Source organism: Rhipicephalus sanguineus, chromosome 3 (genome assembly GCF_013339695.2).
Source record: "Rhipicephalus sanguineus isolate Rsan-2018 chromosome 3, BIME_Rsan_1.4, whole genome shotgun sequence".
Taxonomy (NCBI): domain Eukaryota; kingdom Metazoa; phylum Arthropoda; class Arachnida; order Ixodida; family Ixodidae; genus Rhipicephalus; species Rhipicephalus sanguineus.
In genome coordinates, this window is record NC_051178.1 from 147,395,225 (window position 1) to 147,420,716 (window position 25,492).

Below are 25,492 nucleotides of genomic sequence, written 5' to 3' on the forward strand. Positions count from 1 at the left end.
AGGACGGAGCGCTTCGTCCTGTGTTCCGTCCAAGGGCGTAGCTAGGGGGGGGGGGCACACCGGGCCCGTGCCTCACCCCGAAATTTTTTTTGCCATGGCATACAGAGCTCAAAATGACACTCGATCACATCTGCCTGCCCGACCCCCACTTCAGATCAAGGAGGTGCCCCCACCCCCGAAAAAAATTTCTGGCTACGCCCCTGGTTCCGTCCTGTGCTCTTTCCGAGTCTTTGGGCAAGTTGCGCTTTTTGTCATCACGTATATACTTGCGCGTTCGGATGACGTTATCTGCATCATTGGTCCGTCAATATATCCCCATTTCGCCGTCATAACTGATTACGTTTTATACTTCAAAGATAGGCGCATGCACGCGAATTATGGAATCACAGTGACAACCTGCATTACACGCCGCTTTGCGGGGACACGCTCCTAATAATAATAATCGCTGGTGTTTAACGTCCCAAAACCACGACATGATTATGAGGGACGCCGTAGTGGAAGGCTCCGGAAATTTCGACCACCTGGGGTTCTTTAACGTGCACCTAAATCTAAGTACACGGGCCTCAAGCATTTTCGCCTTCATCGAAAATGAGGCCGCCGCGGCCGGGACTCGATCCCGCGACCTTCAGGTCAGCAATCGAGAACCATAACCACTAGACCACCGTGGCGGGTAGGGGACACGCTGTTGGAGATTAGCGGATGCATAATTCAGGCGCCTTTAGGGAAAACATCGGTTTGTGGTTGAAGGCAACGATAGTTTGCCGACATAAGGCAACTACAGTATGTGGTAAATCGCTGTCGTGGTAATAGTGAAAAATATTCGATAATAATAATAATAATTGTTGGGGTTTCACGTCCCAAAACCACGATATTATCACGAGATACGCCGTATAGTGGAGGGCTCCGGAAATTTCGACAACCTATCGGAATCTTTAACGTGCATCAAAATCTAAACACACGGGCCTCTATCATTTCGCCTGCATCGAAATGAGTCCGAGATTTGATCAGCGATATGCGTATCGTCAGTCAAGCATCATAACCAATAGACCATCGCTGCGAGTGAAAAGTATTGGAGACAGTTTGTATTATTTGAAGTAAAGAGAATTTCGGTGGGAGATATTCGATGTAAACTGTGTCGTCCGGGGGTCGTGTGGTTTATGGACATATCCTTGATCCTGAGCTCCGTCGTTGAAAAACATTAAAATAGTTGCGCAGTCCGCTTCGGTGTTAGCCATCACATTAACTCGAGCATCACGTGGCTGTCGCGGCCGCGGACGCAGCAGTAAAACCATGTTTATTATTATTATTTTTTTTTTTTCTCGCAACACGCTCTCGTCCCGTTTCTACCTCTTTCGAACATATCGAACGTCACACGCTAAAGATCACACTATCCTCGCGCTTGGTTTTACGTGTTGTACATAAAGGCGAAGGTCGCGCTCAGGCTGGTCGTTCCTTCGTCCGCGTCGTATATGCGGCATAGAGGGCCCAGCACTTGACCTCGCCGACACGGCTGCCCCCCGCCAAGGTCTTGCCGTGATGCACGCAAATGAATCGCATGAACGGACGACTAGCGCGCGGTCCCACAATGCCGCTACTGCCGCGTCTGAACAGCCCAACGCGGCACAATGGAGGCGTCTCGCGGTCCCAGCTACGCTTGTGTAGTACGTTCGCTCCGCGCGCGCTTCGAAATGCGCCGTGCTGCTCGTCGCCTATTCGTACAATGGGGAGACAGACAGGGTAAGCAGTCTTCGCGGAGTTTTCAGCTGTGCTCGCACGTCGGAGCACACGTGAGAACGGTTCGCGTGCTGCAGTCCTCTCTCACTTGGCGTCTGCTCCGTGCGGATGTATAGCGGAAGGAAGAATCTGTGACGTTAGCGCATTGGTCGGGCGGTTAAAACGCGCTGGCCGATGCAGCCCGGCAGAAAATCGGCCGTCTTTCGCCACGCCTACACGTCATCGATGCGGAGAGCCAAGCAAGCAATAGTCTCGTCGTATATGTGTCTCTACACCCTCAAGGCGTATACGCATCAGATCAGACGCCGTCTTGACAGCGGGAAACCTCTTTTGCTCCGAGACAATAGACAATCCTCGTCGCTCAGTGTACTGACAGGTATACAGCGTTCGATTCGAAATTGGATCGCCCCCTTCTCACATTTCAATGGACACACGCACGCAAACGACCTTACCTGTTGAGATGTGCTGCTTATATGCCGGCTGATCCAGTGCTGAGGCATGCAGTAACGCAGCCTCAGGTGACAGCAGCCTCAAGTTGCATCTCGGCGGCGTACACAAACGTATAAGTGCGCCTTCGTCTAAAGGGCAAGTTGTTGTAATCTGGCACATGCGTCTAGGCATTTTAATAAATGCAATATTACGTCACAAATTTTACATAAATAAATATTTTGAAGGGAAGCTACAGCCGCAAGTGTCTTGAGGCGCAACGAGAAGACACTGCAGTGTATCCATGCGCGCAACCACGTCCGTATAAGTCGATGTCATATATCTATATTGCTTCACAATAACACCATTGCCTCAGCGTGCGATAGCTTTGAAGATTAGATAGAGGAATACGTGGATAAAGGTCAGCAACCGTTAGCTGCGCATTACAGCTTCTGCGCGAGAGTGACGGTGAACGAAGGCTTTTTCGCCTGTTCTTGTTCCCTATGTTGCCGCGAAGCATACGTGCACCGCGCATGCATACGTCTCGTGTACGAATTACTCATGCAGCACAAATACCGTGCTCCTTGCTGTCCTCCGTGCTGCACATACTCCCTGCGCTCTTGTCAAGCATTATTTTCCTGTTCTTTCGCGACGCGACAAGACGTATAGTACAATAGACAGTTGTACGAGACACTCATGTCAAACCACTCGCAGCTCTAAACGCTGCCAGTCGTGCACCGGAGCTTTGACACACCCTATATGCGCGAAAATCAGCAGCTTATAGTTCACGTCTGAGCGATCGTACATGCCGCGTACGCTTCCTCGCGCGGATCGCAGTGAAAGTGTCCGCGGAAACACGAACGGTGTTGAAGCTTCATGAACAGCGTTTGGAAGGCCCCGCGAGCGCCACACCCTGGTTCCGTTGTTCCCGTTTCACGCACCTCGTTCCCGTTGAAAGGCGCGAACGATCTCCATTGGTGTCAGATCCTTTCGCGAGCGCCGTACGTCTGTCGAGACGTACAAGAGCGCCCTCATTGTGTGCCCCGATGAGCCGCTATGTGTATGGCAGCGGGACATGTGTCGTCGCTTTTCTTATGCGAAGCTGCCGCAGCGTGTTTCACCGCCGCCTGGGCAGCAGTGAGGTGAAGTGCTCTTCAGACGGTGCACGGTGCTGCGCGCGGCTCCACGCGGCTGCATGCGGTTGAGATGTATACTGCTGCTATTGGTTGTTAAAAAGAGCTGTGTCGATCAGGGCCGTTATTTACCGCGTATGTTCTCAGTTGTAAGATTTAATAAAGTGCTAACTTGGGCTGGTTGGTGCATACTAGAAGAATCAGGTTACGGTGCTAGCAACGGGACAAACTGACTGACAGACGAAGCGCTGACTATCAACCACCTGGTTGATAGTCAGCGCTTCGGGTGGTTGATGGTTGTGGTTGACAAGCTGATTGATAGTCAGCGCTCCGTCTGTGCCGTTCCTTGCGCTGTTAGCGAATTCTTCCGATAGTAATATAATAATCGTTGGGGTTTTACGTCTCAAAACCATGATATGATTGTGAGAGACGCCCTGGTTAGGGCTCCGGAAATTTTGCTCATCTGGTGTTCTTTACGTGCCCCTAAATTGCAGCACACAGGCCTGAAGCATTTCGCCTCCATCGAAACGCGGCCGCCGCGGCCGGGATTCGATCCCGCGACCTAAGGTGTCAGCAGTCGAGCAGCAGAACCATTAGACTCCGTGGCGGGTAATTCTTCCAATAAGATGCAGTAGACCAATACTATAGGGTCTCGTTCGTTATAAAATGCACGTATTGTCGTCCGGATATACGAAGTTAACAGCAGGCTGAGCCTTGGAGCTTACATTTTTACCTCCTATTACGTGAACGGCTGAAACAACTATTTCACCAACTGCGCAAGTGCAGGGCATAACGGTCCTAATTAGTTTTAACACGAAAGTGTTTTATGCCGGGGTCCACCAAGACTTTCATAACGTATTTCCGTCACGGAAGTACGTCAGCAAAATGAACGCCACCAGATGGCAAAGAAAAAAACTATAGGAAAAAGTTCGTTGACGGGAGTCGAACCCATGATCTCTCGGTCCGCTACGATGGCTGGCGGGCGTTTAGCCCACTGAACTACCGCCAAACACATTACAGAGGTTACATGAACGCGCCTTTTATCTTTCACACTTTCCTCTCACAGTGCTCTTGGATGGATGGATGGATGGATGGATGGATGGATGGATGGATGGATGCTATGAGCGTCCCCTTTATAACGAGGCGGTGACATCTGTGCCACCAGGCTCGAAAAAAAAAAAGAAAAAAGAAACGCGACGTTGCTACGACCATCCCATTCGGCGCGTTTCCAACACAAGTTTAATTTTGTCAACGCTTTAACACACCGTGAGGTGACGGTTTTAGCCAAAGCCTCGTTCATAGCATCCATCTATGTCGAAAAATAGCTCTCAGACGCTCGCCTGGCTGTCGCACCGCGTTCCCCGCTCGCCCTGTGAGAAGTAACGTCCAGGCTATAGAGGGAAGACACGACGCGTGTAGCGTTTCTCTTTGCATTTCACGACGCTTTGAAGGAGAGTGCATATCGAGTATCAGTGTTTATTATGTGCTTGTTGATGCCATTTTTGCGCGGGATTCGCCATATGCGGTGTCCACGTATATGTTAAGAACTTCCGCTACCGGAATGGTCAAATCATGGTCATGGGCGTTATTCGTCGGTACGCAGATGTGCCACTAGGCGTCAACGTGAGTGCGATGCGTCAACATCAAGGGGTGCTATATCTGCCAAACAACAGTAGACATTGTACAAGCTATCATGTACCAATGCACTATAAACAATAAACTACTTCTGTGATGACACGTTTCACTTTCGTGTTATACCGATTCCTATGACGGAGGGATGAGCCATCTTTATTATTATTTTTTTCGTTTCAGGCGCGATCCTGCAAAGGATGTGATAATCTTTTAGAACTGTCAGACTTGCACTTCGCCTCCGTGACTGTTCTTACAACCGTTCGTGAGTGCACTGCTTACGAGCCGTTCCAGCTCCCAAGACAATGTAATACAGTTGAAACTTGATCAATGAAGTGATGAGGGCACTCGAATTATTTCGTTAAATCGAGAAGTTCGTAAAATCGAGGAAGAGATCTCTCGGTCCCTCGCAATCTAAAATTGTAACATAGCGCAGCACGAAAGCTACCGCGGCATTTTATTTGCCACTAATATACACACCTGCGCATGCAGAAAGTACGCGAGGTCAGCCCGACCATGAATTCCTCCCATGTCAGGTCGATACAGGCGAGCTAGACGGTCACGTTAAGCTACGACATGCTGCCGATATTAAAAGACAGGGTGAACGAATGCATTTAATGTGCGAGCAGGCATAGCAAGAAAGTTCCAAGGAGACGATCAGTGCCAGCTGTCGCATAAAACATTAAATAACGAAAGCAACCACCGTGTTCCTGTTGGAGTATTTGCAGGGACAACAAACCACTATACCGCCCAGCGACATTCGATATGCAAAATCGTTACCGACTGGAGCGCAGCCGCATCAAAATAAAACTAGTGTCGTGACTAGGGTGGCTAGATGTTTTAACGCTATAGCGTTACAGCGCACGTCGGAAGACAAAAACGTGTGCGTAAAAATTGGAAAGAAATCACCGCATTTTGCTCATTTATGTCAGAAAAAATTCTTTAGAGTTCACCGCCATGAAAGCTTCGTTAATTCATGTTGATTACAACATTGAGCCCTATGGGTACCTGTCGGGAAATGGAAATTTATTCGTTAAATCGGGAAATTCGTAAAATCGGGTTTCGTTAGATCGAGTTTTAATTGTACGTATATGTATGGAAATACGAATAGGAATAGATCATGGTGTGATTTCCTCGTAATATCGCCACATTTTTATAAAGAAAAAAAAATATTATACAGTGTTACGATCACTGCTTTTCCAGAGCTATCGAAGCCAGTTAGAAGGCTACAACAGTTGTCATGTAATAACAAGGCGCTTTTCAAGAACAAAGGATATCTCAAAGAACAGCGCGATGTGCATAAATATCTGTCGCTCATGGGGCGAGGACGAGACGCGCAAGAAAAAGACGCATGCTGTCAGCGAACAATACAAACAACTCTGACCCTTGTCCAGGTTTCGCTGGCCGCGGCTGCTGCTGCCGGTTGTTGCTGTCTAACCGAAATAGGTCATACTTTAAAGTTTGAGAAAAAAGAAATTGCAGGATGTCTAACGCGATCCTACCTAACTTCCGTTATGCCACTTGAATTCGGATTTCGATCTCTATACTTTCGGCCTGTTAAGTTCACTTCCGGTCATAACGAAGGCCAGTTCTGTAAGAAATTATTGTGAACATCGTGGACATCACCTGTCCGTTGCAGAAAGTGGCTGGAAAGGTCTCAACAAGACACGTCGCGTCATGAGCAACTGCAGCGTTGAGTCAAAGGCGAAGATACGACGGAGCATCGCTGTATGTATATGTATACATTCAAACAAGGCGCGTAGGATCTGCTGCAGTACGTGCATAACATATAAACAAACCAACGGACAAATAATACAATATACACGCACATTCCAGAGAAATACCCTTAGCCACCAACGTTGCCCACATTCTATGGTTCTGTCATGTTGTTGTTTTAATTACCACGCACACGCAAGCAAATGGAAACATCAGAAAAAGTCAGAAATCGCCGTTTTTGTCCAGCTCTGACACTGGCTTTAGAACGCCATTCGGCGTCAACCGAACAAGTGCACCGCGCTCAAGCTGCACGCAGCGGGACTTCGAGGCACGAAACGGACTGCACCGCGCGTTCACACGCACTCGCAGACCGGTGACTTGGCTTCACTTACACCAGGTTCTTCTCGCACCGGGATGTCTCGAGGCTGCGGGGCTTCGTCCCCGGCAACACTGGGACGTGTAAGCGGCCAGCACAATACCGTTTCTTTTCCCAGATCATTGCCTTTGATCACCGAGGTTTTGGTCCGTGAAAAGAGCGACGCTTTACGAGGTGGCTTCGTGACTCTGTGTTCCTCATTAGGGAGCCCTCCCCGAGCCCGCAGTTGGGAGCTTTTTTGGAAAGCTCTCGTTTCTTTGATTTTGTTTCCTTCTCTTTTCTGTCTTCTGACCTCCCGCTCTCAGCAGCCGCGTTCGAGAGGAAAGCCTCAGTGTCCACCAAGACGCGCGCGTGTATGAACGATAGGCCGCTGCCTTCTCAGCGGGTATACACACGCTGTTTTCACGTGACTTCTCGCCAGAAGCGGCAAGATCTTTTTTCTGGGGGAAACACAAAAGAAGAGGCGGAGGCCCGCTCACACGGCGCGCGTGCGTGTGTGGTCGTCATTACAAGGGTGACACACTCGCACACACCGCAGGGGTTACGCGTTGCATGGCGTCTTCGGACGAACGCGGACCGCTGCGCGGACAGTTTCAGGAATCGCTAATCATCCTCTGAGCATCTTTCTTCGACTCCTCCTCTTCTTCTTTTTTTTTCTTTTTGAGCGCTGATGCTCGTCAAGTCCGTGTCAGGCTGATAGGCCGGGCGACGACAGGCGGCGCCGGCGGATTGGAGACGCTATGACGAGTTCTATATAGGCTGCCCTTGCCATGACACCGTGCTCGCTCAGAGCCACCTAGAAAAAAATAATTTTTGCTAGGTGGCTTTGGCTCGCCACGCGGGGACAGCCGCGGCGGCTTTCGACTGATGGAACTTAGCTGTTCGTGCGGACGCCTTCGGCGACGTGCTCAAGGTATTAGCGCTGCGCGCAACAAGTGGCTAAAGAAACAAAGTATAATGCGCGAGCGTGTAATGAGTGCGTCATGCGGGGCGTTGCCCACCTCGTAGGTCGCGAGACGGATACGCTGCAAGGTCGCGGTCGCCCTTGAAAGTTGAAAGACACGCTCCTGCTCTTTGACTTGTGAAGGCATCTTTGTAAAACCTCACAGGGTCCCTTATGGATTCACCTAAGACGACTCGATGGCGAAAGCCATTTTCTTCTTTTTCTTTTCTCTCGGTGTATTGAACCTCCCCCGCCCCTCTCGGAGATATTTGTGCACCTCACCTGGTTTTGCACTGCCTCCGTGATCAGCCCACCTTTGACCAAGTAACGATGCATTTGATGACGTCATCATGTGGCGTCACGTTATGCGACGTCATGATGACGTGATTATGATTTCTTGCATCACTCGTGTTGACGCCGACGCCGCCGACGTTCAATTATTGTGTTTGATGAGGCGTCTGAGGCTTTCGCCTTAATAATCTGTGCATGCACACGTACGTACAGTCGCCCAAATCTTTTTAACTAGCGTGCGCGAGCAGCAATTTTTCCTTTTTGTCTCCGCCATATGACTGAATTAAGTTCCAGAGAAGGTGAGGGCAAGTACACGTCCATAAAGCACTTGCTCAGAAAACAATCTTTTGCGACTTCCTTCCATCATATGGCGCCGACACACAGAAAAGTCGCCGCAGCGCACGCTAGTGAAAGATTTGGGCGGCTGTACATACATACATACATACATACATACATACATACATACATACATACATACATACATACATACATACATACATACATACATACATACATACATTAGAACCCGCATATAACGAATTATTGTGTATATTGAACAGTTGAAAAATCCTCTTGAAATGTTTTCGATATATAAAATATTTTATATATTGAATTACCTATATGTAGAACTTTTTTGTGATCTCCTTCAGATTCTATATTGTATCCGGGTTCGACTTTAAGTAACGTAGGCAACACCTGCATGATCGAAGTTATGAGGTGCACCATGTTGGTAAAGTAAGGAAGAAGACCCAGATATTTTTGTTCAATAACAGCTCAGAAGTATGCCAGGCTCGTCTCTCTTCTTTGCCCATGCTCGTTCTCAATCGTGATGCTCTGTCTAGTGTCAAAATCACATTTCCGACTCGACTTCTGCTTTTGTTTTGTGGCCACAGCAACAGCCCGGTTCTTTCTCTTTACTTCGTCTGAGCAGGAGTCGTTATTATCGCTGACTGAGGCTACACCCTCCTTGGACGGCGATCAAATCTCGATTCAAATGGCAACGTAACGACGTCTGAAACTCGCTCAGAAAAATAAAATAAAATAAAAAAAGAAAGAGAGAATGAAGCCTCGCTCGAGGCTATACCGGCGGCCGTTACACTTTCACGATGTCCAAATGGGCGAACTCTTCCGTTGCCATGCATGCCGCAGGTGAGGGCACGGCGACGCGCTCTTCTTCCCCGCTGCGGCGGAAGCGCCGGAACAGGAGGAGCGGCGGCCGAAATCGCACCAGCTTCTTCTACAAACCGAGCCACCTCAACAGTGCACTCGCCTCCTTTGTTCTAAAGGGCTTCCTGCGAGCTTTTCCCAGTTACTGGAATACTGCGCCGTTCGCTCCAACCATCGTATTGTACGCGCCGCGCTTCCTTTCTTTTGATTTTGCTTCGGCCATGCTCTACCTAGAACAATCGGTTCAGTTTCTTTGGTAAGGGCTCTCCTCCCCGGCGCGTGCTGTGCGTTTTTTTCTTCTGCTTTCGCACAACCGTGTGACCGTTCGTGTGTTTGGGCGTAAGGACGCGCGCGCGCGCTCGTGTTGATCACTTTCTACGGTCATTTCTTTGTCCTCTGCTTTCTTTTGTACATTCGTCCACGCCGTCGAGTGAGCGAGAGGGGAAGAGAGACCATCATCATTACTTTTCCTCTTCGGCGCGGTGCGAGAAGCCAAAAGTCAAAAGCAAAGCGCGTCGCCGCCGCCGCCGCCGTCGCGCGGCGCTTTCCAGGGATCCCGTAATGAGCTCCTTTCTCCTTACCGTAGATCGTCTTCTTCTCGGTCTGGTCCGGCGGCCGGATGGCCCACTGAGCCAGCGAGCAGCCCTCCAGGGTGGTGGTGGTTGCCGCGGCGGCTGCTCGCTTTTCTCCCTTTCTCGCCGCACGGCTGCCCCTGATGCAGCTCATGATGGAGGGGGGGGGGGGGGGGGCATCCTTAGTAGAGGGGTGGGGGGCAACTTTCCCCTCCCTTCGACGCCCCCTCACCGATACCGGGAGGTACCCCTCCGGCCCCCTCGGTATAGGGGTTGAGAGTCGAGCCGATCAGCAGCGGAACGGGCCGGCTTCAAAGTTAACGCGCTCGTGCTCGCGTGCGGACGTCCTCTTCTCCGCTGCCCTGGAGGAAAAACAAAAGTCGGCCGCGTGAAAGGAAGGAAGGAAGGAAGGGGTGTGCACCGGCTCCACGACTACCACCAGTATATACGCACACCCCATCAGCGCATCTTCGTTGTCGTGTGCGGCTTGAGGCCCGGCCGTCCCTCGACGTCGCTTTTTTGTTTACCGCCCCGACCGATGCGTGCAGACGCCGGCCGCGGTCACGGTCATCGTCGTCATTGTTACCGCCTTCTCGACGTAGTCGTGTTGCGACCTCTCGCCTCTTCCGTCGGGACTCCGCGGAGTTTATCTCCGTCGCTCGCGGACTGAGCGATCGACCGGTGATACCGAAGTCGTCCAGTGATTCGTTCGACCGTCCTAATCCGAGCCGCACGAGCCCTTGCGAGAACCCCGGAGGCTGAGAAGACACCATGCTACTGGCAGGTTTGTTTTTGCTCTTGAAACATGGGCTAGGAGGCGAGGCACCTGTCGTTATCGCACGTTATCTAAAAGTTAGGATATTTCGAAGTTTATTTGGACACGCGTACGCTTACTCGAAGTGGTGGCATTACGTCTTGACGTGTTGTACTAGACGAACATTTGGCGGAATTTCTTGTACGCTTGGCCGTTCTCTAGGGAGACGCGCTTGCACTTAACCAAGCGCTTTGATTTTTGCGTAGTCTATAATTTACCATTACTACGGTTTAAAGTGGCTGGACGCCACTTCCTCCATATCTGGCCGAAATAGCGACTGTCTAAACCGTCTGTGTAGGTAGGAATTGTACTGAATTGTGAATTTGAAAAAAAATAGAAGAAAAATGGCGACGAAGATTAGGCTCCTGAACTGAATTTTCGTAGCGAGAGAGACGCATGAATCAATTAATTTGATCTTATCGCACACCGAATCGTATGTCCGTTAATAGAGTGCTTAATGAAAAGTATGATAAGCAAAAGACACAAAAAATATGAGAGAACTGTGGTGGTATTTTCGTGCCTATAAAAATATTACCATGCAGCTGGAAGTACATTCGAAATACACGTACTGCTCTACAGTTTACAAAAGTGTACTCCGTTTTGTCAAAGTACCTGCGTTCGAGTATCACAGAACACGCGTAATTTGTATTATTATAGTATGTTGTTTGGCAACTGAACTTAAAGCGCGGGCCCGCATATCCTGCCCGCATATCCCATGCAGCTCTGTGGCGTGACGCATTCTACAGCAACGTATCTGCCAGGTCGAATACATATAACCAGAGTTCTTATTCCCGCCATGGACTGTTTAATGCTATACTGCTATAAGAATGATGAGGTGTGATTTTTATAACTATATAGATTAGAAAACTGGAAGTGATACTGTTCTTGCCATTCCTAAGCAAGCTTCACCGAAACCCGCACGCGTCTGTACCGTCACGTCCTGCTGCTCGGATGTATATATATATCTCGCCCAACGGTGCGGGTCGCAGTTGTCTTGCCGTCGACGTTGTCTCGAATCGATGCGACGTGGCCTTGAGTCGCGGCCGCTCGCATGAGAGCCCGTTGCGGACGGACCATAGCTGTTGTACGGCCGCGCTATTCTCGACACATTGCGTCACACCTGGCGTGGTGCCAGCAGCAGCCGGCCATTCTGAAAGAGTGTTGGAGAGGGGGAGACTAATTGAAGCCGAGCAGGTGGCATCTATGTGTATCTGCCCACTCGCACCTTCTCCGCTGCATCCGTTCGCCAACGCGTCAATCAGTCGAGCGAGCTGCGCCGTCATGAGTATGCGGGACAAATGTTACATGTGCCTCTGTGTAACGTGCGATAAATTCTGCTGCGAAAAACGGAGCGCCGCGAGACGCAGTTTCATAATAAAAACAATTGTTGGGGTTTTACGTTCCAAAACCACGATATCATTATGTCGGGCCTCTGGCATTTTCGTCACCATCGAAATGTGGCCGCCGCGACCGGCATTCGATCCCGCGACCTTTAGGTCAGCAATCGAGAACCATAACTATACTATAGACCACCGAGGCTGTTTGCGAGACACATCTTCGGCATGAAAATGTTTCACATACCAATATGCGCGTGCAAACGCAACTGTTTCTAAACTTGAAGCTATAGTGAACGTTATGTATAACGCTGCGGCGGTGTGCTCTGAATGTATATATATATGCAGGTTGAGAAAAATATTTCGTCTCATTTCCTGGATGCATTAGTAGAAGTATAGAGTAGAGCATTGAGTATAGGCGTGCGCAAGAAGGCAGCAAAAACATAAGTTGGTAAAGTTTTGGAGTGCCGCATGCCGACGGGAGGCGCAAGGTATACACACTTGAAGCTTAGGTTATACTTGGGCGTTCGATGCGCGACGATGGAATAATACCGCGATTGGAAGTCTCGACACGATGCTGCTTCCTTCTAATGTGGCGCAAGTTTCCTGCAAGGACGCGAATGTAATTAGGAAGTCGATTTCGATCGTTTACACGTTTGACGATGAGCGAGCGCATGCGCGCTGTTCTTTTATTTGTGCTAAAGTATTTTATGCTGGATCGTTGAATTTGTTCTTTTGCGAGAGTTCAAACGCGTGACCGCGTGTTAATGCAATTTATAAATATTTTCGTGTCCATTACACTGAGGGCACGATGTGTCCTTATACACAGCACTGATATGTTCACTTAGGAATACGTTGACGCGGGCACCATGGAGCCATGTAATTTTTCGACTAAAGCCATTTGCACTGACAGCGAGGTTTGCCAGCTGCTTTATACACACGAATATTAGACCGCTTATACCCATGTCGCTACATATACAGCTGCTAACCATTTCGCTCCTTGTAAGCTGATCGCTTTTTAATGTGAAACTCAGTGACTAAAGTTATTTTACTTATTGACAAATGTACGTGCACGATACCCTTACGCTGAGTGCCTTCGTTTGCAGTCGAATTCACATTTTCAAGGAAGTCTGGTTCTGCACGAACATTTGAAAAATTCTGTACCTCTTTCAAATCTTCACATTTTTTTCTACTCGACAGCACAAACCAAGCCTTTCTTTTTTTACCATTATGGTCATCGTGTCAGCTTTCGTCAGCTTAAGAGAGAACATTATTTTATGGGATACGTGAGTCGTTGCATGGAGTAACAGAAGCGCCGCAAAATGTGTAGCAATGTTCGGCCTGCGAAGCACACAGTGCGTTCGCACATGATCTCGCCAGGATGAAAACTCGTATACGGAGCTTCCCGATACTGTACGGGCAACTAATCATGTTCGCCGTTCGAAAATTGCCGGTGGGGAACGTCAAAACCGGTCATTAAACGCGGAAATGTGTCCACTGGAAAAGCCATGCATGCAGAGTACGTATAGGGGTTCAACATATATGTTTAACGGCCGAGTGAAACATCGTGATGAGGTCTTATTGCTCACTTTTCCGCCGCTGTAGATGCTCGAGGCTTAATGGAACGGTGCGGCTCCTTTGCGCGGTGAAAATTATACGCATAATTTAATCACGCCAGCTCTTAATAGAAGAAAAGTGTATCCTTTAATAGGCAAACGTGATATGTATTTAAAAGAAACGACATACTATGTGTGGGATGCATGTGAACGTCACGCACTTTAATTACTTTGAGTAGACAACAAGTGTACTCATGGTAAATCGATGCACGTCCGTGATGAAAGCATACCAAATTTTAGAAGTACGATACCTCAGAAGACAACTGTCACATCACGTTAAGTTGGTTTAATACTAGCTTTATTACTCACTAATTAGTAAGATGTATCCACAAAAGCGATATTTATTTATTTATTTATTTATTTATTTATTTATTATTTATTTATTTATTTATTTATTTATTTATTTATCGAGTGAAACTTAATTTTCAACTAAAAGAGCGCATGCTTGCGCATGTTGGTAATCCATAGTATATTGGCGTACAAAAGAACATAGCACTGTGTCCGTGTCATCCGTTCCGTCGTGCGTTCTTTTGCGCGCTATAGCAGAGTTAATAAGAAATTCAAGATTTCTAAATGACGAAATAGAGAAGCACTGAAATCTTCGAGTAGCTGATAAAATGAATCAGTTGGGGACGCGATAGTCAGGCGACATTGTCGTTGATTTCCTCAACAGCTTTAAGAAATTTCCAGGAAAAATGCTTCACTTAGCTATATTGTACGCGGATAGAATAAATACTTTAAAAAGTTTATCCCAAGAAAAAAATGTAGGTCTAACGAAAATGAGCGTGGGAGACGGTATTACAGGTTGACAATGGCACATCGTTTGGAGTACAGTCAAGGGTGGGTTTCCAGCTTAAAAACAAACGTATAAAAATTGATGACGGTCTTATTTACGCCTCTTTTGTAACGCTACGATCGCATTATCTCTCAGTAAGCTGTGAAAATGACACGTCGCGTGCGATCGCTCTCAAAAAATAATGCAAAACAGATTTCGCGCCTTTCTGAAAATGTTCAAAGGGCACATACCTTAGTGTAAGTATGCGAATCTCACGTGTTCGTATACGTATACGTACCAGTACCCTAGCACTAAACAAAGCGGATCGTTTCGACGTAATCACAGTTCGTTTTGCGATTAACTTCACTTTAAGCGCGTTGTTTTGAATATAACTAATAGATTTCATTAGTAATCCATATGATTGGACAGTTACGAAAAGAAATAACGAAGCAATATACCTCTGTCGTTCGTCAGTGAGTTGAGATGACTTAGCCGAATATTAATCTTATTCACTCAGCCGATTATGGTGTTAATGTGTATATATGTACCCATGGCCGCGGTGTGTCGCTGTTTTAATCTCGAAGCTGGAATAAACTGGAACCTGCGGAATAAAAGTTAGAGTGTACTTGTAGGTCCTGTGATTGGAATAGTTAACAGGCACGGAATGTTAGGACGCAGCGACATTTGTAATAGTATCAAATAGCCGTTTAAAGTTGATACATTATACGGGCAAACAGAAACTTTAAATACAAGACTTGTTCATCGAACAACGTATTTTGCAAAAGTTTGCAAACAAATTCAAAAGGAATAATGCATAGAAGATGAAGTTTTGTTCACGTTAGCCGGTAACTGCAAGCTGCATAATACCCCCCCCCCCCACACACACACACAGCGATTTTACGCGTAAACACGGTTGTGGTGAGTCGCGGACTGTTCGTACTGTTAGACTTAACGGCGCCAAATTTTCAAACGACGCTGTGCAGGTGAACCAACGGAACGGCTTTAACGTGGGTCGCTCACATGTGTATAGTATATGTGTGGGTTTTATAGTTAAGTTGGGCTACGTAAACCGAGTTTATAGACAACGTAATATAAGACACAAGGTGCAGGGTTTATCGTCACGTTTCCTGTATTATTTCCGCACTGCCTTACGTGGGCAATTCTTTTTTTTTTTTTCTGGCTGCGTAAGCGAGATTCGACAGCTGGTTGGCAGAACAAAATTATTTGTTCATTTACTTTTTTTTCCGGTATCGCGAACGTGACAGGTGAAACTGAGTGTTCTACTATCTTCTAAATATTTGAACTTATTGAGCTTACTGTTTTGCTCACAGTGCGGGCCTGAAAAGTGCTTCACATTCTAACCAGTCGCATTTTCCACAAGAACAAAGGCACCAGTAAAGCAGAACACAGAGAAGAAGAACGATACGAGAGGAGTTACATCAAATACAACATGCGTCTTGCGTATATAAGATTATTTCATGTACAATAGTAAATATTAGACTTTTATTAAAGGTAGAAAATTACATAATACACCGCGTTGTTCGTCACGAAAAACTCATCCAACGAAAATTATTAAGCGGGACATGGATATCAATATCGCAGTATGACGGCTCCGCTTGCACTTTCTGAAGAAGCGGCTGTACAATGTTGATTTAGTTCCAAATTTAAATCTCCAGGGTACGTCATACCTGTAAGTGGTTACGACAGGCAGATGATTCCAGTGTGCGTAGATAAGAAGCTATCGTTCCATATAGCTTTTGGCTGAATTATTCACTTAATATAAACCGTGGTTTTAACACCGAGTTTTGGACATGCCGATTTGCGAATGGGATTTTTTTTTTGTCAGAAACATAATACAACGCGTCATATGTGGACGGGTACGCACAAGAGAGGAAAGGAGGTTTCGTTTCGTGGGTGTCGGTGAGTGTTTTTGTTTTGTTATTCTTCCTAAAGACCCGCTATAACATGCCCATGATCTCGCTACTTCGACCTTTCTTATTCGAACCTCGGATGCATACATCGCACTCGCGTAGTTATTAACGCAGTCAATAAGGCGCTTTACTTTAGAGTTCTAGAACACTCTATTTGCATGACGAGCATAGAGCATACGCGAAGCACAACCAATGAAAACGCATGCGTAGATCTTACGTGTACTTTCGGTTTCTATAGGCTCCTCAAGCCCACTTCAGCTTAGGCCTGCTACGTGAAGAATATCTCAGTTTTGTGCACACTGACGTCAAACTAACATGGTCATAAAACATTGAACGCATTCGTTACCACTTTGAATAGACCTGTGGTACCACGCATCTGGCTGTTAGACATAGATACGGGATTCAAACGTCCAGGTTCAGCACGTATAGTCTATGTAAGTTGCTGACAGTTGCAGCGCACGCGGGAAACGGAAGAAGATTTGACAGGAACACGAACGATTCGTCACGGACAAGGTACGGGGAGGGCTTGCGTGCAAATGCTCCCCATGGTCTTAGATTTCGCGCCGCGCCTTAATGTATCTGCCGTTTCCGCACTCGTCGAACGTTTTGACGGCCATCACAAGGGGCCGAACGAGCGAGCATTGTCAGCGCATCAACGAGTGCAGCCGAAGCGCATTGTTCGAGAGAAAAAAAAAAAAGCTGTCCCTATTTGCTCTTTATTTCTTTTTCTTCCGTTCGGCAAGAAAGCTAGCTCACCCCGAAAGAAAGTGCCCGCCGCGAGGTCGTGTAAGAGGCTAAAGAACAAAAAACAAACGTTGCGCCGTCGGGAGAGCCGTGGGCTACGCCGTTGCGGCGATGGTGGCGCCAGGGGTCAGACGATAACAAGACAAGCAGAGTGAGCGGGACACCGACGTCGTCGTCGACCTGGCCGATGCGAACGAAGGTTGGCGGGGGGTTCGCGAAAGCGTCAACTTATTTCGCCGGGCAGAACAAAGGCGGCCGCCGCCGCGAGGCACGTGTCAATCATCGGCCGCGACCACGCGGGAAAACAAGGCCGCCTGCCCGAGCCGGCGAAAAAAGAAAGCAAGCGAAGTGACTCGGGGCCGAACCAGTTCGCCTCTCGCTCGCTCGCCGGCGGCTCCCGGAACAGCGCTTTCTCGGAACGGCGGCGATCGCCGGCGCGCAGTTCCTGAGCGGCTTGCCTTCATCTTGCGGCCGCCAGTGTGGTCGGAGATGCGCGCGTGGCGCCACCTTGTGCTAGCGTCTGCAATCAGTGGTAGCGGGGGGCCACCCCACGTTACAGCGCTAGGGGTTTCTCGCGGGACACGCGGGCTTTTTGGACCGAAAGCGGATGGCGGAACTGGAAGAATGGAAGCGACGGGGTCATTTGCCAGGCGGCGTAGAAGAGACAGTACAGCTGGGTCTAGTAGTAGTACGTGGGGACTTCTGTCGTGTTGGCTTGCTTAGCTTTCGTTGCCTGGTTGATGAGTAAACTATAAAGGCGAAAGTGTTAGACTCCTCAACGAACGCGAAAAGGTACCGTCGGCGCGGCAACACGACTGACGCAAAAAAATCATCATCATGTGATAACGTCACTTCCATGACGTCACAGATCGCCAAAATCTGTGACGCCACCATGACGTCACTATGACGTCATCACACACGACATCGTCGCTTGGTCAACTGTGAGCCGATCCCGGAAGCACTGCAAAGCCAGATGAGGTGCAGAAAGCTTCCAACGCCTCCGATCCCGGAGGCAGTGCAAAACCACGTTGGGTGCAGAACGCTTTTGGGGAGGAGGGATAAATACAATCGACTGAGAAGAAAAAGAAGAAGGAGATGGCTTTCGCCTTCGTATCGTCCTAGGAAAATGCATAAAGGAGCGCGTGATTTTTTAGGGTTTGTTGAGCGTGGCCACAGTGAACTCAAGTCGGAGAAGAGCTTATCGGTCGTGTGGCTGGAGTGATGAGAAATTACCCCGTATAGCATGCCGAACACAGTTATGAAGTATATGATGTATTTATGTCGCTAGATGTATCACAGGTGACTGATGTTAGCAGCCAGTGACACATACGGTAAGTAGATGCTAGGACATGATCACAAGCGCTGAAGCTCAGTCTGTAAGCGAGCGTTATTTTTACATATAAGTTGTGAATGAGTAAAATGAAAGCGGGGCTTGAGCGTTCAGTTGGATTAAGTGTAGCATCTGAAGGCTTGTTCGTAAAAAGCGCAATTGGAACCCGATCACACTAATCGAAAACTATCGGACTACCATTCGTGCCTCATGCATGCAGCCTCTTACCAGTAAATATGACGAGTGAGCATGATGAGATAATTTCCTGGCGTTGCGGCATATCTTCAGAAACACAGGAAGCTCACAAGGTTGGAGATGTGTCGTGATGAAGTATACTCGGCAAGACTGTCTAAACCTTGTTTTTTGTGATTAGGTGGTGTTGTAGCTTTTGAGTTCGACATGCTTGCTCAAAAACCTTTGTAATACATTTCTTGCGTACACACGGCAACTCATGTGAGCCATTTGCTCGCTGCTGTATTAGTTTGCAGACAACACAGCAGGACAGAAAATAGAATGATAGGAACCAGGCTTACATTCGGTACCGTTTAGAGACATTTGCTACCTTTTAGCACGAGGAGCGTGCCGCCATGAAATGAAAATCCAAGTGGCAACGCCAACTGAAGAGTGTAGCGTGTTGACACAACTTGGGACTCGTTGACACGCCTATGGGACTACCTCTTGACAGTATTTTTACGTTCTGCGCAGCTCGCCGAGGTTGAGGGCGAAAGAAAAAAAAAGCACAGAGATACGGAAAACGGTCGCACTGTGAGCCCGCCAGAAGGCCGAATGACAGCGGAGCATTAATCACGTCGTCAACAATGGTGGCCCCTCTCACAGTGTTATGACACACGCGGGGGGCACACGCTCTCAGCTGAAAGGCAAACCTTATTCCAAAAGGGAATACTGGAATCACTCGGGCAAAAGCAAAACCGCGATCTCGTAGACCATGGGAGGCGAAAAACCTACGCAGAAGAAAAATATAATAGTAATGTAAGAGAGAGAGAGAGAGCTCAACGAGAGCAAAAGGGACCTGGTGTCTCTCTCCTCTCTCTCTCTCCTTCTTTCTCTTTTTCACCGCGAAATCTGTCGCCAGCCTCCAAATATTTCGACCCAGGAGCAGCGAACCGCAGAGTTAGTAGGTCTAGGGCCGCACCGAATCCCCTGCCGGAACACGCCCCGTTAAAGTAGTGGGCATTGAAATCGCTCGTTTAGCGTGCGTCTGCGTACTTTTCAGTTTATCAAGGGTGGCGCCTTTGAAAAAGAGAGAGCAACCGGGTGACACAGGAGCAGGAGAAAAAAAGAAGAGGGAGAAAAAAAACACCGAAAGCTTCCTTTTTTCGCCCAATTGTTATTACGCAGGTCTACAATGAAGGCAGTGGAAAGAAGGTAGCAGGGCGAAATGCAGCCTTGCGTGCGCACAATGGTGCCACTGGGTGCAGGGAGAAAAAAGAGAAAGAGAGTGAGCCCGGTGTGTCACGGACTATGGTGATCTTAAGGCCTCCATATTGCGTCGTTCAGAGGCGAGATGTAACACTGCTGTCATTGCACGCGTTCTTCTATATATGTAGAAAACCACAGACGTCATTCATTCCCCTGCCCCAAGCAAACCGTGTGCTTATCATTACTCTACGGCGGCTCTCTGTAACAGCCGCCGTAGCCCACTGTACGTTTCTCCTTCACATGCCTCACACCTTCAGCCTTGATTACTTGTTCGATTACTTACACTTTTCGATGTGATTCAGCTTTATTGTAAGTCACACTATAACGATCGATCACTCGTGTTTAGGCCATCATCATAGTGCGTATACACACCTCACGCACGACTAGCAGTCGACACCTCTTGACCTTGCTGCATGCTCCTCGACAGTGAGCGCGCCGCGAAAAAGACCCGAGCACCAACCACCTTCTGGCGCTCACGCCTGGAAGATTTCCAGCCGTCGCCCAAAATCATGCATTCGACAGCAGGGAGCGATCATTCGGTACCCGCTCTATGTGTGTGTTTATACCGCGCGTGCTCGGTGAGATGAAAGAAAAGAGGTGGTGTGAAATGGGGATTCGAGTCTAGGAGGGAGGAGACTGGGAGGACCCGAGCGCGCCCAGTCTTTTCACTCGCCTCGAGAATAGAATAAAAGGGGGGCCAGAGAGAAAATTTATGAAAGCGGAAGCAGCAGTATAAGGGCGCGGAAGAAGCGGTCGGAAGGAAGTAAGGAAGTACTACGAGAGGATATCGAGCGCATCCGAGTTGAGCACCGCTGCCCCGACAACTCCTCGCTTGCTCCGATATTCTTCGGGACGCGCACAAGAGGCCGCGATGAATCCGCATTGTGGCCGTGTTTGCGCGCCTGTTGAGTTCTTGCTCTCGCCGCCTTTTTTGCTGTGTAGCCGCGGTCGCCGCGTGATGGATTGATTGTCTTTGCAGGGGTTACGCGTCGCGCCGCCTCTAACAATGAGAAAGGGAGGCCACCGACCCGGACAATAGAGAGAAAGGGCGCGCGGCAGAACGGAGGATAAACGCGTAGAGGAAGCCGGCGGCGGGACAGAGTCGCACAGAAGCAGCATACGCGCACGCGCGCGTTTTTGTGTATCACTGTGCCCGTACGTGCTCGTGTGTGCGAACGTGTAGGAGCTCTTGTATCGGAGGCGGCGGCGGCGGCAGCGAAAAGATGCAGCCTCCGCGGGGGAGCATGTCCACAGAGGCGTCGCGGCCATTTGAAGGTGCCGAAGGTGACATAAATGGAGAGTGGGCAGATAGAGGAAACACGAATACACAGAAAAAGAGAGAGAGAGAGAGAGAGAGAGAGAGAGAAAAAAACGGCTCCAGGAAAGACGCACCCATGAGAGGAGAGAGTAACTACGCGCGATGGTGTGAAAAGGGAGAAGCGAAATGGGGCCTCGTTGCTCGCTTTCTTCACGGAGCCGCTAAACTTTTCAGCGCGTAAATAAATAGCGCGCTAGGTACCCCTCGAGCCCCCGTACCGAGCTTCGCACCGAGGCGCAAGAATACTGCAGGATCCTTCCCTTCTTCCTCGGGGGTTCGCCCCTCTTCCTCCCATTCAGGCTCGCATTTTTCCTCCTTCACAGTGAGTCTTCCTCCCCACCAACACATTTTAACTTGAATATGGCGTCGTCACCTCTCTTGTAAGGCACCGTGGTCGTGTCACTATTTGCTTGGACCTGGACTGAGGCACTGGTCTGAGCGCGTTGTCCCGGCGGCACTCCTGAGCTGCATTAAAGCTCCTGGCGATGCTTTTTCGCGGCGTCATAGCCTCGCGATTTCGTCGCATAAGGGAAGCGCTGATTGTTCCTTTTGCTCACCTTCTTTGCTTCCTCATTTCTATCTATATAGGGAGGCCCTTCTGTGGTTCGCTACGTTTGGCGTGCCGGGCTCTTTGGCACTTCTAGCTCATTGTAGCGTTCGTTCCCCCCTGTACTCCGCGCGATTCCCCAGAATGGAGTCACCTTCCGTGGCGGCGGCGTGTCGTCCATCATTCGACTTGGAGCTCCCGAAAGGCAAAGCAGCCGCGTCGCTCGCTTTCTGTGCGCGCGCCTGTGGACATGCGCATGCGTCGGCCAGTGAGCGCTCGCTATCCCCCACCAGCCTTCCACCCAATTCTGCTATAGCCCTCCTTTTGATCTGCGCTAGGCTCTCCGGAACGCATGCGTGTCCGCGGCGCTATACGCCAAGGTGTTTTGAGTCCGCGAAGAATAGAGAGCGGGCGTTAGTGAAAGAGGCGGACTGTCCGGGCCCCGCTGCGGTTTAGGGCTTGCAAGTCGCTGCGGCTTGTTGTCGGGGTGTAATGCAGCGTGTTCAACTTTGTCAGCAGCCAAGGGCTTCGGGCCTGCTACTCCGCGCCTCTTTAGTGGGGGCCTCCGCGCTTTGCCCTTTGCGGGCAATAGCCGTGGGTTAAGAGGGGGTGAGCCCGGCACTAGGTCCTTGTTTGGCGGGTGGGGGCCAGTGTGCCCCTGATATTGCAGCTGCCTGAAGACCGTAGAGAAAGGGCGCCCTTTGAAAGCGGTGGGCTTGAGAGCGCGGCCGCCCCGCTTTGGAGCAGTATACTGCTTGCAGCTCGACCAGAACGAGGGCAGTTCTTTCTTGCCGCGGTATACGCGTTGCGTAAGTGCTTACCTGTGCGTAAAAACCCACGTTCTATAGCTTCGGTGATGTATTTGGATTGTTGGAGCACGGGCGCACTCATTAGTCCCTCGCTTTATCAGTTAGTGTGAAATCAAAGGCAGCATAGTGCGTCCTCTTTACTGCTAGCTATTCATATAGCCGACCATATGTCCGAAATCAAGCGCTAGGATTGTTGGGCAAATAATGCTTTCGCTGCCTCGCAGTTTGCCAATATGACCAGGCCCGATACCTGAAGTCTGACACCCAAATCCGAGTATCGGGCGTCGACACCCATGCTAAGCTTGTACATTAAAAAATCAGGTGTGTGTGTGTGTTTGGGGGGGTGGGGGTGGCGGGAGGGTTAAGGTTAGGACCCCTTCGGGATTCTTCCGTGAACGTGCACACGTAACAAAGAACCTTTTGTGCGCTCGTCTCGTAAGCCAACAAGGGAGCTCACTCGCTTAATATTTTGGGGAAGATAGCAGTACACTCAGCTTAGAGGCTTCAGCCTCTAGCTTGTATCTTGCAGACCTATAGAACAGCTTCAGTTAATTCATACGTTTAGACTTCGTTTTGAATGCGTTCACAGAAATCAACGGACACATGACAGGACACTTACATCTACAAGTGTTCCTAAACGAGGAACTCGCATGTGTAATTCACAATGCAAATGTACGAGCTAAGTGATTGATCCGCATGAGAACCTGTTTACAAATTTTCTTCCCTCGCAGTTCACAATAGAAGAAAGAAAAGGCGATGGTGCGCGTAACGGTCACTTATCCATTACTCCGTTTAAGCCGCTTTGCACCAGTGGTCAGGGGAGCCCTTAAGCGGTCCTTTCCGTTAGCGCGCGTCCTCATCACCCGCTGCATGCAGGAGCAGCCGACGTGCAGTTGTTTCCCCTCAGTGGCGACGACCGAGCGTCCGGACAGTCGCGGGGTGCGGATGCGGCGCGGCGTGCGCGCATCGTCCGCGCTCGGGGTCACCCGCACCGGAGAGAGAGGGGGAGAGGCTGTAATTCAGCACTAAACAGCTGTTGGGCTGACAGTTTTCCCCGCCGCCGTGAATGGTGGTGTGCCGTCGCTTGTCCACAGCCCCGTTCTAGCTGCCGCCGCCATCACCGCGTCCCTTCGTGCACGCCGTTCCCCCTTTCTGTCGAGTCCCCACCACTCGCTGGTTGGAGAAGCCGTGAAAAATTCTTCTGTTCGTCTCCTACTGTACACGAAGTAGTAAATGTGCGTGTGTGCGCGTCCCGCTGTACGAGATGGAGAAGGGAGCGTTTAGCTTCACCCGCGCTCAAGCCGCGATGGATCGGGAGCGCGAAAACGGAGGGTGTATGTCCGGAGGAGCGTAGAGCTGTGCACGGGGAAGGGATAGAAGTTGCCGGAACGGCGGCCCCTTTTCAGGACCGTGTGTGACATGCCGCCTCAGCGGGACAGGTAGTGCGCGACAGCTGAAGCGTACGCGCTCCTCTGCCGCGGCCACATGTTCCACGCGGCGGCAGCGGTGCATGCAAAGGCGGCGGCGACGACAGCTTTTGCCTTCGGTGGCCAAACGCCGGCGGGGGTTCGAGAACGATGCGCGGCGCATTGGCTCTGTGAAGCCGCCGCACCGCTATACACCGCTGCTCTGCAGAGCTGTGCCCCTGCGGTGGCGGTTTCTGGGCCCGTCACAGCGGGGTGCGACACCCTACTCTTTTTACGCGGAACTCGCTTTCGCTGCTCTTTGCCTTTCGGTCTCCGCGCTCATTTTGGGGACATACATGACCAATAGGCCGTTGTTGTCATACTAATGCGCTCTTGCCGTCTTTGGCGGTTGCGCAGGTAAAGTACCCGTCGCTGTCCTGTCGAGTTGCGGTTCACTGACCGAACATAACGTGATTAGCACCTGTCACTATAGGCAGCCTGAGAACTTGCGCAGAAAGAAAAGATGCACTTTTGTTGTGGTTAGCATGGGTAGCGCAAGAGCTCGCACTTTCTTAAAGAGAGCGTAGGGCTCGGAAAGCTGCAATCCCAATGCTTCGCAACAAGGTTTGATGACAGTCGGTGGCTGCACCTTAGGATTCATCGATTCAAAGCTTATGAGCATGTTCCACTGCATGCCTTTTCATACCCTATTACCTTTATTAAGAGAACAGAAATTCTTACAGATGGACTGTTCTCGAGTGAAACAACAGTGATGGGGAAGAAACACGAGAATGGTGCGAACTGGTGCAGACCGATTTTGCGTGCAATAATATACCGGCAATCTATCTGCCCGAGCGTGGCCTGTTAAATTGTGCAAGACTAAGTATGCTACGCTACAGTGAAATATTACAGTTGGTAAGCAACTCCTTATAATGATATAATAAAATATTTTCTCGCCTCGTTAAATCGTTTTCTTCACTGCCTCAATAACCCTGCGTTGACAATGGGCCTAACCGTACCTAAGACCCTTTGCATTCTCGCGTATGAAACTGACAGGTCGGCACTCCAACCTTGGCGTTGGATTGACCTAGAATACTTTACACGATGCATTGCGTATAAGGAGGTGAGCAACACGAAGTGCTTCTTCTGGTTCAATCATAGCTCTGGTGTTGTACATTACAAAGATGATGGCTGATAGCATAAAATATAGGACTTCCTTTGTGAATTAGTAGCATTGCCAGAATGATTTGAGACAGTGCGCAAGGATGCCACACTTTTTTTGCTATGACACGCGATGAGGACTTCTAAAGTGTCGCGTACATTAAAGCCTCGTTGCGGAATGCGCGCAGTAACTTGAAGCAGTTTTTGCCTCTTTGTTCGCTGGCGTGCGGTGAACGTCACTAGGTGAACAGGAACGTTCTTTAGTGTCATAGATTTAGTT

The 25,492-nt window shown here is 49.4% G+C and overlaps 1 protein-coding gene across 1 annotated transcript in view; it reads left to right on the forward strand.

Moving 5' to 3' along the window:
- The window catches only part of LOC119387412 (transcription factor Sp9), a 68,593-nt gene that overhangs the window by 35,510 nt on the left and 7,591 nt on the right, over positions 1-25,492 (forward strand). The gene's annotated exons all lie outside the window — the stretch shown is intronic.